We start from the raw sequence: 13,582 nt of genomic DNA, 5'->3' as shown, positions 1-13,582 counted from the left end.
TCTCGGCTGGTATTATGGATACGGGAAGGCAGTTAATAGGTATCATTAGGCAAAGCACAGTGAAAGCAAAAAAAGAGAGTTCCTGACACCGAGAAGAGCAAGGGCGTACACGTGACACGAACAAAAGTGAAAGTACAGGCGAAGGTAAAGTAAGTGCGGATGCGTATCGACGTCTATGAAAAGCCACATTTGCACGGGCGAAAGAAGACCGTGGCTCAAGACAAAAGCCTGGAATCGAAACGTGCTCTCCCAGCAATCATCTCCGCGGCCACAAAAGGCAGTTCGCGTACTCGTTTGCTATGCCCAGTGACGACTCGAGATTTAGCAACAAGTAGGGACCTTTCGCTTCGTTCCTGGTGAAAAGAAAAAGGAAATAAACTTTATTGAAAAGAAAGGTTCGGCAGTTTTTGTTGTGGTACCAAAAGAAGAAATAGAAGCGTTACTTTTTATATTTCTGTGTGGCGCGTACAGTTAAGCCAAACACATTCGTTCAAACGTGAAATTTTCTTGCCATAACCAGAAATTATTTCCTCTGGGACGCGTGGCAGTGGTATAAGTGTAGTATAATAGATAAGATCATATCAGTGGGTCTTCATCAAATGTAAGCAATCTAGTTTGTATTGATAATGTTACTCAAACTGTTAGCCCCTAACAACGATGAAAAAAATATTTCACCTAGGTCCAGAAGCAATCATACATGGCCCTCATCGAAGTCCAATAATATACTAGTTGGTTTACAATATTACAGTGTTATTGTGCTTTGTCCTGCAATTACCAGGGCACAAAACCGCCAACGTCAAACTAACAGAAAAAGACGGGAACTCTTTGGAAAAAGGTTAATCTGCGGCAATATCTCTCAACCTCAGAGGAGTAAAGGGCAGAGGAAGGTTTATTTGATAATGGCTTGCTTTATAGATGAATTTGTGGCTCGTGTAGGGACGCCGAATTGGCGTTATTTCTTTCATTCCTATTGCTAGTCCTGCAATTTTTCTTGATTTTTCAACAGGACGAGGAACACGATACATTTCAGTGAGCTTTTTCAAAATTTAGGAATGCTCTATAGATGTGCCTGTAGCTCACAACTGCCCACGCTGTGCCAAAGGCTCAGTCGTTAGCTTTCACGGAACGGATACTGGCACAAGTCGCCACGTTAGTGACTCAATTTATATGATGGAGAAGCTGCAGTTCAATTTCCCTATAGTTTCGGATAAGCTGATGTTTAACTTTAGAGTCCTTAGCGGGTGCGTCCTCTTAATAATTCCTTTGATTTTCTTGTTGTTCTGATACCTCATGGAATTTTAAGGGAAACATAATTTGCCTGATAATGGAAATTTTGCACCAGGTATGCCGGCTTCTGTTTCAGCTTTCTACAGGCATCTCCAATAAAAAAAGTAAAACTACGCCTCTATGCTACGTGCCCGATTCGAAGGGGCGGATGCTCTACCAGAATTTCAGACGATGTTAGACAGCCGACTCATAAAGTGCTTGACATAACACCGACATTCACGTTGTGTGGGAAATCCATATATTTTTGTTGCAACGTTTTTTTGTTTTTGCTTCATTAGGGATGGTGTAGAATGCTGCGAAAAAAATTACCAATGCCGCAGAATTGCAAAATACCTACGCACTCTAACATTACCCTTTAACGACTGCAAGCACTCATCTATCTATCTATCTATCTATCTATCTATCTATCTATCTATCTATCTATCTATCTATCTATCTATCTATCTATCTATCTATCTATCTATCTATCTATCTATCTATCTATCTATCTATCTATCTATCTATCTATCTATCTATCTATCTATCTATCTATCTATCTATCTATCTATCTATCTATCTATCTATCTATCTATCTATCTATCTATCTATCTATCTATCTATCTATCTATCTACCTTCTGTTCCTTCTTTTCTTTTTTTCTTTCTTTCTATCTACCTATCTTCCGTTCTTTCTTTCTGTCTTTCTTTCTACCCACCTATCTTCTGTTCTTTCTTTCTTTCTATCCACCCATCTATCTACCTTATACCAATAAACTTCCGCACGCCCACAATATAGATACATAAACTCCGCAAAGCGAACAAGCCAAACGAAACACTACTGTCAAATCCACCTAGATCGTACGTGTATGCACTTCTTTATATGGAGTGTTCGCTCCTCCGAGAGACGTCGCCTAGCGTTAAGAATCGTTGAAAACATATTTAAGAACATCAGTTGTCACATTTCAGGGATTGTTTCTTCGAACGAGTTACTCCAGGAAACGGCGCATTTCCCGTCTCTTACTGTTAAGCCGTGGAGCCCGAATCATCGTAAGTACACGCATTGCAGCATTTCGGGCGCCTCGAGCATGCGCAACCTGTTGCCCTCTGCGCGAGGCCTCCTTTTAAAAGCGATTTACATTTCCGAGAGCGCTTAAAAGAAATGACGTCTCGCAAATTGTGCGCCGCGCTGGGCCGACCAGCGCTGAGTCGGCAAACAGGAACCTCAGAGTCGGCTGTGCTCTAAGAAAAAAAAAGAAAAAGAAAAGAGCCTTGTGGGTTTGTCGTGCTCCAGCGCCGTGTATTCTAGGCAGACATGTGCTTCCCTCCGTATGTCACCCACGCTTCACGTCTTCTTGCGGAAATTCAAAGAAGAACAAAACCGTAGGAAAAAATTTTAACAGAGAGAGCGACAAAAAGAGAAAACTATACGATGGGAAGAAAGCGGGTCCGCTGTAAGTACGTCTTCAAGGTACTACGTGCTACAGCGAAATCCTCGATTCGCGAGTCTTTATGCTAGAAACAGGGGAAGGAATCGGCTGGTTGGAGCAACCATTAGTGAGACCGACGCGCTCGCAGGCCAGACGAATAACATGTTCTCGTTTTATGCTTCCATTTCTGTATTGCGCTCTCTCTTTCTCATACGCTGCTGCTCATTCGCAATGGTAAAGGTAGCGTTGACGTCCATTTTAGGCTTTCTTTTCTTTAGATTCAGGGCGCTGCTAGCCACAATGGGTAAACAGCGGGCCTTACTCGGACGAAGGATTTCTCCGTCTGGCGGTTATTCAATTCGACCCGAGCCCGTATGTGTGCACAGAGACAATGGTTCAGGCGAACTGTCTCGACTCGGGGCAAACAAATGCGGGTACCGCCGCGCATGGAGGAAATAAAAGCTTGGCAACAGGAATGCGTAAGTGGGACACGTGATCACAGCCTCCTGCTCACGTGTTCGACGTTTGCCATAGGGCGGCAACCGCCGTGGTGCGCGGTTGGTCTCAACACGTGTGTGAAGTGACGGGACAACAGTTCTCTTTGCTTGTACAAATACTTTTTTTTTTTTCGTGCGCGTAGAAATTCATTTCTCAGGCTTGTCGGTAGATCCTACTTTGTAAACTGCAGCTTTATTTACTAATCGATGCTGCATGTTTCCGGAGGCTGTAATCCGCTGCCACGCGAAACCCGTCGGTCGCATTTTTCGGGTCATCGCAGACACACGGAGTACACATGGGCCCTACGGACGGGGAGTGCAAGTAAGGCCTAACTCGCATTTTGGGAGCGCGTGGCATTTGCAGGTGTGTCGTGGGACCAAAGTGCATTTTCGAAAAAAAGAAAAGGACGCGCGTTACCTGTCAGGGTGTGTATTTGTCATGCTGCAAGGCGTCGTAAACAACATGAATAGTGACGTGATCGTTACGGGAACGACAAAAAGCCTTCTGTGATGGGAGTACGTGAGCATTTGATTGCCCCTAGACGGAAACAAAAGAAATTCGCACGCACAATACGTGCTGCTGCGAGCAGCATTTAGGTAGAACCTTGCAATAGAACTTCGCTTAACGATATTCCAACAAGCGCGCTCGATCCTCCTTAACTTCTACAACTTAACATTTTCTTCGCGGCCACTTCCGTGGCTAAACTTGCGCGCAGTGTGCCACTGTAACTATTTTTTTTCATGTGTTTCTCGCTCTAGCTTTCTGCATTATTATCTAGCGTTCAACTGACCTCCCCACCTTCTGCTACCACTCTTTTACCTTCATGCTCAACTTTGACGCGTCGCAAACATACTGTCATGAGTTCAGGCTTCGCAATCTTTCGAATTTTAAATCTGCGAATAACAGAAATATTTAATACGAATAGAGCAGTGCTCGCTATTTGATTGATATTCAAATAAAGAATATGCTATTAGATATTTGTCGAGCACTCATTTCTGCTGGTATAGGAAGGACAACGCTTATTGTAGCCACGAGGGAGAAAGACCAATGCAAGAAAAAAACTGCACCGAATGATTCTGCTGCGAGAGATGCCGGGGTAGCTTTCAGACCAGACTGCGATAATTTATTTATTTGGTTTATTTTGCCCTCAGGGTGTACACATAACAGAGGGAGGGCATACTACACAGTTAAAACTGGAAACGAACAGTTGATACAATAACAAATATCAAAGAATCAACACATTTGTAAAAAGAGTAGAGCTGGAACAAGCCAACTGATTATTTGGCCAGCCTCACCATGGCTTTATCTCTTCAAAACGATAAGTGGAGCTGTTGTGCCCCATTTATCTCCTACCTTTTCATGACGGGCTATATTTTTCTTTATTTACTGTAATTATCATGTCGCACTACATAACGAAAGCGGTTTCTGACTGACTAGATCCTTTATTGTCTGAAAGTTCACTTAAGACTCGAAATGCATGAATGTATCATAATGTATATCGGTCTATTTTCTATTTCTTTTTTATACAGATAAACTTCTCGCAAACCTTTATTATGTCTTCAGATATGTGAATATATTTGGTATTTCAGTCGATATTCAGAAGTGGTCTTACTCAAATGTGTTACTATGCGAACACCCGTATACTTCAATTACACATGGGCGTAATTACACAAACAAAATTTTGTGGATTTGCGTGATATGACTATGAGGCGTGCTGTAGTGGGAGACTACAGTTTAATTTTGACAACCTGCGATTCTTCAACGTTCTGGTTTACAAACTACCTCTAAGATGTTGCTTGGGCATTGATTCCTGTGGCGCATTACTAGGGACTTCAAAAATAAACAACGAAATAAGAAATTAGGTAGAAAATAAGCAATAACAATAGGCGTGTGCGAATAGTAGTTTTCAAGAACGAATCAAATACGAACCGAATAATGCCAAGAGCGAATCGAAACGAATCCAATGTCAAATATTTTTCGCATTGTTTATGAATAATATACAGCCCTCACTAGCAACGACAAACAATTTTCACATCGTGGTTTTGGCAACACTAGAGAGTATCCATCATAACGCTACATGTTAAAAAGGATAGTGTATATTTTAAAGGCACGAGGGTTCGCAAACGTTCGTTTGCAAACTCAGCGTTCTGGTGAGCATAAGCGGCCGTGCACTATCACATTAGGTTCAGAAACGCCGCATTGCGGCGCAAGTAACATTTGTGTATGCCTTCGCCCCCAAGCCCGAAATGCGGGTAATCTGCGGCGATGTCAGTGAGCGAAAACAAATAAGAGGTCCTTTGTTCTTTTCTTTTTGGAAATGTCGCGACAGATGGTGCCACTGTTCTATCAAATATGTCGCAATGAAGCGCCTTCATCTTGAATAGTGCGGAAGAACACCTGTACTCTATTTACGTATAGAATTCAAACAATACACCCAGCCTAATTCAATGTCTAAACAAAATTTTGTTTTTGATTCAGCGTGGTTTTGCCGGTAAAGCGCGGCTCCATGATTTACAGCCTGCTCTGGTATACAGCATCTCCGCTGTGCAGGGGATAAAAGTTATCGTATCTTCTGCTTCAGTCGCATGCTTGATTATGTACGGTCGACAACATGACGTGTTCGAGAACCATTCGAAAAATATCCGGGTTTTCGAGCATCGACTATTCGATTCTAGGACCAAATCGAATAGGATGCGTATTCCATACGTTATTCGGTTGTTTCCGATATTTGCACACCCCTGAAAAATAGTAATGAATATGGGCTGGCAGTGCGGTGGCCCAAGAAAAAAAGAGGGCGAAAGAAAGTTGTATAATGAAAAGATAAAGGCGGAAACACAAATTCAGAAAAGGGAGACGAAGAAAAAGGCGTAGTACACCGTCAGTGCCACCATAGCAGCCGGCACAACTGCCACAGCACAGTGCCAGCACGGTACCATTTAGGCATAGTGAAACAGAAAGCTGTGTGCCTGTAGTCATTCAGAAACCATCTGCCACACACGCACGCACGCTGCCGCACCCTAGGCCCGTCACAAGCGTACGTGTGAAGTCGAAACGTCGTTTTGCCCACATATATATATATATATATATATATATATATATATATATATATATATATATATATATATATATATATATATATATAACTTCTGCTGATCTTTCTATGGGAGACGGGCCTAGACGCTCGCCTTTAGGCGCTCGTATTCATCTCGTGCATAAAAATGTTAGAAATGGGCGTTTCGAGGGAACGGTTCGCGTGGGCGCACTACTCCTGCGTGCAGTACATGTCTATAGCGCAGATGCCGCGTATTGGACAACCTGTGTAAAGCTTATTCTACTTCTACGTCGACAGCTGCCGTCTGCTTCCCTCCTCCCTTGTCCATCCCACATTCCCTGACCCTTGCGAAAGCAGCAGGTCAAATAAGCGCTATTCCGGCGGACTTCTCCTCCTTTCTCTTCCTTGAAACCTCTTCCTTCCCTTTTTCGTGTAGTAGCGCAGGCAGTGGCCTTCCGATTTGCTTATTGCGTAAAATGAATCAATTTCTCCCGCTTTTTGTGCTTGAGTGAACACAAGTTGGTATAGGCGGTAGGAGCGCGCCAAAGCGACAACCATTACAAAGCGTGCATTGTCGTACGTTGACACCTGTGTGCTCGTAGGTGGCTTCATGTATTTCCCACAGTTTAAAGTGCGTCAGAGAATTAGCTAGCTCAAGCTTCCAAGTACTCAAGGAGTTTCCGGAGAAGTCTTGGCGCTCGTACTGTCTTGTCGTATGTCGTCAATTTAACGATTGGGTTTAGGGAAACCAAAGCCAGACGTCTGGACTAATTAAGGTACATTTAAGAAAGCGCAACGGTCTAGTTATAACAAGCGTCTATTCTGATGTCCGCTTGCAAACGCACTTGTAAGATGTCGAAAGAGTCTGCCTAGCGTCGTCTAGTAAGTTAAAAGACTTGTCAGAGATGTCACTGTTCAAAGTATCGATCAATGCGCTGGTCGGTTTAACTCGGGCAATAAGGAGGGCCTCCACCGGAGAACGACTGTACGAAGGCACCCAAAGAACTTAACTTGAGCGCAGCAAGTAAACTTATAGAGCTCTTCACTGAAATAATGAGACTGAAAGACAAGCTTGACGAGGCCTTCAAACGATCGATCTACGTTAGCGGTACGCCTTCGTAAATTGCAAGCAGCTGCTAGCTTTTTTGCTCCACAGGGTCTGATTTCGTGCCTCTTCCGTAAAATCTGTAATCACCCTTTCCGTCACACCGTACACCTTTGTGTGCGTGGTTTGTTTTTGCCATTTCATTCGCAAAAAGAGAAAAAAACGTTCAATATTTACAGTACGCCCTAACGCAAAATTTCAACGCAGCTTTATACGTGTTTCATTTCACGATATATTGAGACAAAAAATTTGATATCGATATAACCGTACTGACTGGCAACAGACATGGCTGCTTGTTTGAACATTTAATAAAGAAAATAGCAACTAACCTACGAACGCGTTCTTAAATGTTCCCTAGACATCTAGTCCGCACTAGAACACGTTCTTAAATTCGTTATTATTTTCGTTATTAAATGTTCGTGCAAGCTGCCAAGCGCTGTCAACGCCTTCGCAGAGGGAGGGGCAGCATGGGAACGCTGGCATGATGAGCGCCATCGGAGCCAGCTGTTGAAGATGACGACGAACGCGGAAGCAGTGGCATGAGTGCGTTCGCACGGTTACGCCGAGGTCGACGCCGACGCTCAACCCAAAAACGGGCGCCTAATAGCTGCTCTAAAAAAATCCACGGGCGTTAGACTAAAGGGAAGTTGAACCCTCTACATCCTCAATGTGGCTTTATTTCACTTTCTCGGGCACTTTAGTGAAGGCACTACCATATTTCACGTTCCGTTATGTTCCGTTAGCAATGTTCATGTTCAAACAATGTCAATGTTCATGTTTCGTCAGCAATGACGAAAACATATTTTTTACTTTCTCGTAATGAATGCATCCAATAATTACCTATTACCTGCGCACTAACTAAAGTCGGTGACCGAATAATTTTCATTACATAAATGGTAAGCGACCTTGATCTAGGACTTAAGTGTATCTTGACTAGATCTACATTTAGCAAACTATCACCTTGCTCGCTTCCTTCCTTGTTTATTTATTTATTCGCTCACTAAATTATTCACTCGCACAGAAACATCCAGAAGATACGGTATTCCAATACTAAAGGCGCGTGGTTGAAGTATGTTGAAGTAACGCAGGCGTGCGTAATACTTAAGCGCAAAAAATGGCTTCATTTCGGCATCTGATGACGGGCAAGTGAAAAAAAAAGAGCACTTGCTCAACTCGGCGACCAATGTTGGTCGACGCCTGGACAGAAAGATGCTGTCCCGTGTTGCCGCGGTTCGCCGCCTGGCGGGCTTGCAACGCAACGTCCGGATTGGCGCTGCCTCGCACGAATGCACGACGGCGCGCAAGAAATGGCATAAAAGTGATTTACCGGCATATAACGGCTCGCAGGCAGAACGGGCAGAGCGATCCGCGCGACAGGCACTGTTATGGGCACGCGAAAAAACGCTCCGGCGTTTGGAATTTTATGGACCCGCGGGCGAGAGAGAAAAACTGCGCCCTCACCGTAGTGTGCGGCAATAAAGAGACTCGACGGAGACACGCGCTCTGCACGACGTGCCCTGAAACAGAGCGGCGCAAAGTGGTTCCCCTTTCTTTCCTCGCGGACGCTGAAGGCGACGATGTCGAGCAGGGTTTCGGGCGGCGGCAGCCGCCGACGATATATACGCGAAACGAACGCCCGGTCCAAAGGAAGTTTAGTGTTCCTGCTTTCGTTCTCTTCGCACAGACGTCGACCCTGTCGTTTTCCATAGAAATGTGCGCCATGCGCGGCGACGGCGATTCCGGAGCTTTTGTTTTTATTTTTTCGGGCGTTATGGTCTCACTCGCTGCAGCTTAGTAGCCTGCGCAGAGATGCTGTTTGCGCGCGCGCGCGCTCTCTCTTTTCGACAACTGCACTCTCGCGCCATGAGCTCGTTACGAATCTGCGCGTACGCCGACGTGTGACACGCTGACTGATGATTCACGTTAAAAGAAAGGCAATGACGCACGATCATATTGTTGTGGTTAGTAAGTATTAAACGTTCTGGCTTCCATTCGGAAACATTGTTTGCTAACAATTACAGGCTGGCTAAACGCCCGGCATGGCTCGATCTTGAACGAGGCATTTCGTATGGAAACTGAGAAATCTAGTACGTATCAACGAAGAAATTTTGGTTGGCGTCTTGTCTGTGTTTTCACACGAATTTACTACCCGACCAGACAAGACGTCGTGAAAGTAATGATTTCAGTGAGTAATGGTTTAAAGGCAAGAACAAACATTCACAGGTTCTCTACCGGGTTCTTCACATCTCATAGACACATGACCGTCACATGCGGGAGTCAACGCAGAAACGCCTCAAGAGATGCTCAGTCAACATCAATCTTTTGACGAAATTTGACGAAGTGCAAATAATGCTGGCTGTCCAATTTATGGTAGCGTGACTTTGAGATGAGCCAGCGCGAACTTCGCCGCGGTGCTGAAGATCAAACTGCAACAACACTACAGGCGAGTGCTGGCGGAACGTTCATAGTGTTCTCTATGGCTTTATGGTGCGATATTCTCGCGTGACCTGCTCCAATCAGTAGCGGTCACCGATCTGGGTAAAATGCAAAATCGCCTGTGTAACAGAATTAGGTGCTATCATGTCAAAGACCCACAGACACTCATAGTTTTCTTTCGTTCAAAAGTGTTCTGCGGCAACGAAAACAAAAGAAAGCAAGAAGAAAAGTCGAGTCGAGGATCTCATGTGTACACTTAGAGTTTGTACTCTTCGATGAAGACAAGCAAGGATCTATGATCTCATCCATAGATCCACAAAGCGTAGTCAGGTGGGCGCCTTCAATGTAGTTGGACTTTCCTTAATTAGTGGCACCTTCGTGAGCGCAGTTCAGGAGAACTCCGTAAGAGATGAGGTGGGTCTGCGAGAACAGCCGCACGAGAGCAGTAGGTAAAGCAGAGCTGAAGGCTGCATGTTTGCCGGAGGCCATACTTGCAGCTGTTGATAATGCTCCACCCGCTCGCCTCCTTCTTAACACAACCCCTCGCCTTGGGAGATAAGGAGTGGGAGGTCTGGTCCGCACTGAGATATCAATGCGCGTGGGAAGGCCCGGGGCGAAGCATTTTCTTTTATTGCGATAGATTAAACGGCCACTCCAGTCGAATTTTCTTCATCGGCATCGGCACTGCCGCTAGGTTCCGCTTAATGTCCAAGTGCGGTAAGATCGGGCCCACACAGCGTTTGCTGTGGATGCGAGGAAAATCATGTGAGCGTGAGCCGAAAAAAAAAATGATGGCTGATGCACATTCTCTTCATGCATGCCCAATGTTCTAGGTCACGTGATCAAACGAGCGCTAAGGTTGGGGGTTGGAGGTGGGGGGGGGGGGAGGTGTTGAGCGCGTGTCTACCCCACCCGTGGTTGCACGTGGCTATCCGCGTGGCTGAATGCATACACGGAACACGCGCCATATTCTGGAGGTAATCTGCGGCACGTGAAAAGCTTGGGTGAACCGAGATGGTTAATCGCTTCACATGCGCCAGCTTCCCGCGCACCTAGTGTTGGAGTTCGCGTAATCTCAAGCGCCGGACATGCGTTGAAGCGAAAGACAGCCCGAAGCGTTTTTTCCCCGAGACCAGCTCTTTATCAGGCCAGTGGTGTGACGGTGAGTGTTCGCGATCATCGTTTGAAATCCGTTCTTGCTGGCCTGTGTGCGCGTGAAACCTTACTTGTCAAATTAATTAGTAATGAAATGTTTACTGCAATTTACAGGGCTGATAAAACAAGCAACCTTCCTAAAGTTGTCTAATATTTTGCTATCGCTAGCAATGCCGCACCGTTCGGGCGAACATGCCAAATATATATATATATATATATATATATATATATATATATATATATAGTTATATATAAGTTATTATATATAGTTAGTTATAGTTAGTTATTATATATATTATATATAGTTAGTTATATATAGTTATATATCCAGTTATTCTTGCCATGTTGAGCTCCATAAAGCACCTCGCCCCCCCCCCACCCCCCACCCTCCCTCCGGGTTGTCGCAGCTCTTTAAAACCAATCACTATCTACGAACGGCGCTGAAAGCTATGACGGAAAAGACCCCGACGTTAGTACAAGGCGCACACAGTGAGTTCGCAGCGAGTGCTGCATTCATCTCGCACCCGGGCGCTACTGCAAAATCAGTAGCGGATCCCGCATAGCAGCCCGAGGGTACTGTAGTGTGTACCGGATGCAGCAAAGGGATGTCACAGAACACACAGCCAAGTGACGTTCACAGCAGTTTCCGAAAGGTTGTGAATGCCCACCCGCTGTCAGCATTCGCTTCACGCATCAAAAACGCTGACGTTCAGACTGGCGACGGAGGAGGTTCGTCGGGGTTCGGTTCGTGTGTTTACGCGCCACATCGCACATTGTCAGCGCGTACTATCCTCGCTTACAAATGTAAAGTATACGGCGTTAGCTTGTACGGACAAAGCGAGTTACAGGGACCACGCCTACGCTCTGCGCTAGTCTGTATTTGTGTTTGAAGTCTCCTATAATGGACAGTTGGAAATAGGGGCGATGTAAGCCCTGGTGCGTGAAAGGCATTGTGTAAGCAAAACTTTCGATTCTCGCTCGAGGCTGCCTCGTAGTTCAAAGTACTTTCAAGCGGCAGAGAAGATTTCACTCGGGTTTTGCTAGTCGGCGTGCATCTCAATTCTTGTTTAGGAAAGCAGGAATAAAGAGAGTTGCTTGTTTGAAACGTTTTCGTTTCGACGCAAGTTATAGGCGAGCAGTGAAAACGTCCCTTACTTCCTATGGTGAAACACAATCAAAATGTTGGCAACTACTCTGGTATCGACCTTGTCACCCGGCTTTGTAAACAGCTCTAGCGAAAAGCTTTGTGCTGGCAAATGCCGACGTAAATATATTAGTGTAACCAAAAAAGAAATAAAAAACAGCTGTTCTGCGGCAGAAATAAACAAACAGAGAGCGGCGGACGGGTGCAGACGCATTAAAACATACGAAAAATAGCAGGACAAGCTCTACTGCATTTTCATGCGAGCTTCATGAGCTGGGTTCTCCATTGTTATGTAATAAGGCAATTTCCGCATCTGTTGACACGACCTGTCAGTCAGCTGTCACACCAAACAATTCGCATGGTTTAAACGTGCTGCGATCCGATGGCGAAATTCAAAAGGCGCCTCTCTCCCTCTTTCTTTCTCTCTCTCTTTCTCTATCCAGAGCGCGAAGCACACATTTCATGGAAAACTGACGCATAATTGAGTGTGTGGTACTCGTCCGACGAGCCAGCATGCCTAAGCTCTCGAACGATCTGAGCGCGTTTTTGGTGCGCGAACGAATTGAATTCTCGGACGGTAGAGCTTCTTTCATGCCGGGGAACGAAAAGAAAGGCCGTTGACCTACGGGGATCCGGGCTTGTCCATCTCGCTTCACGAAGGCTATGCTGCATCCTTATGATTCGACCCATTTTCACATATAGATATGAACAGAAAGGGCTGATTTCATTTCATATCATTAAGGTGCTCGCGTTATTATGTGATTTTATGAGGCTTTATACGCACCTTCTTGTTTCGTTCTTCACGTGTTTTCCAGCAATCTATATGACCCCAACTATGCGTTAAGAAAATTTTTACCCATGAGTCCTATTTTCAGTTTGTTTCGGTGCTAAAATTGGGATGAAAGAGGTATCTTAATGAGCTGCCTTCTTGGAGAAGGCTACAACGGCTGCCGCAAATAATCGCCGTGTAAGCAATGCCCACAAAAATACGTAATTATACTTGTCCGAATATTATGTTCAGGCATAAATACTCGTAGCATATTCGTAGCATATTCGTAGCATTCCTTACTAGCACGTCGTGTAAGTTATTAAAACATATCCTAAAGTGCATAACTCTCTTTCTTGAGCAACAAAATTTCTTGTCCCCCAATCAGTATGGGTGAATTTCGTAGTGGTTTGTCAACTATTACCCAGATAACGGAGGTGGTTAACGACCTCACACTTGACATCAACATACACGGTCAAAGAGACATGGGTTGACTTGATTTATCAAATATCTTTGATCACGTTTACCATAGTAAATTATTCGCAAAAGTAACAGTGTAATCGGAAAGAATCAAATGAGTGTTTTCGTGGATAAAAAATATTTCAAGAGGCTGTTCACAGTCCATGATTTAGCAAGGTAATACATCAGAAACAGTCACTGTGACTTCGGAAGTTCTTCAAGATTTTATCCTACGGGCACTATTATTTGTAATCTTCATAAATGACGTCACAGCAA

This window comes from Dermacentor albipictus, chromosome 4 (genome assembly GCF_038994185.2).
Source record: "Dermacentor albipictus isolate Rhodes 1998 colony chromosome 4, USDA_Dalb.pri_finalv2, whole genome shotgun sequence".
NCBI classification, from domain to species: Eukaryota; Metazoa; Arthropoda; class Arachnida; order Ixodida; family Ixodidae; genus Dermacentor; species Dermacentor albipictus.
This window is presented reverse-complemented; position numbering follows the sequence as displayed.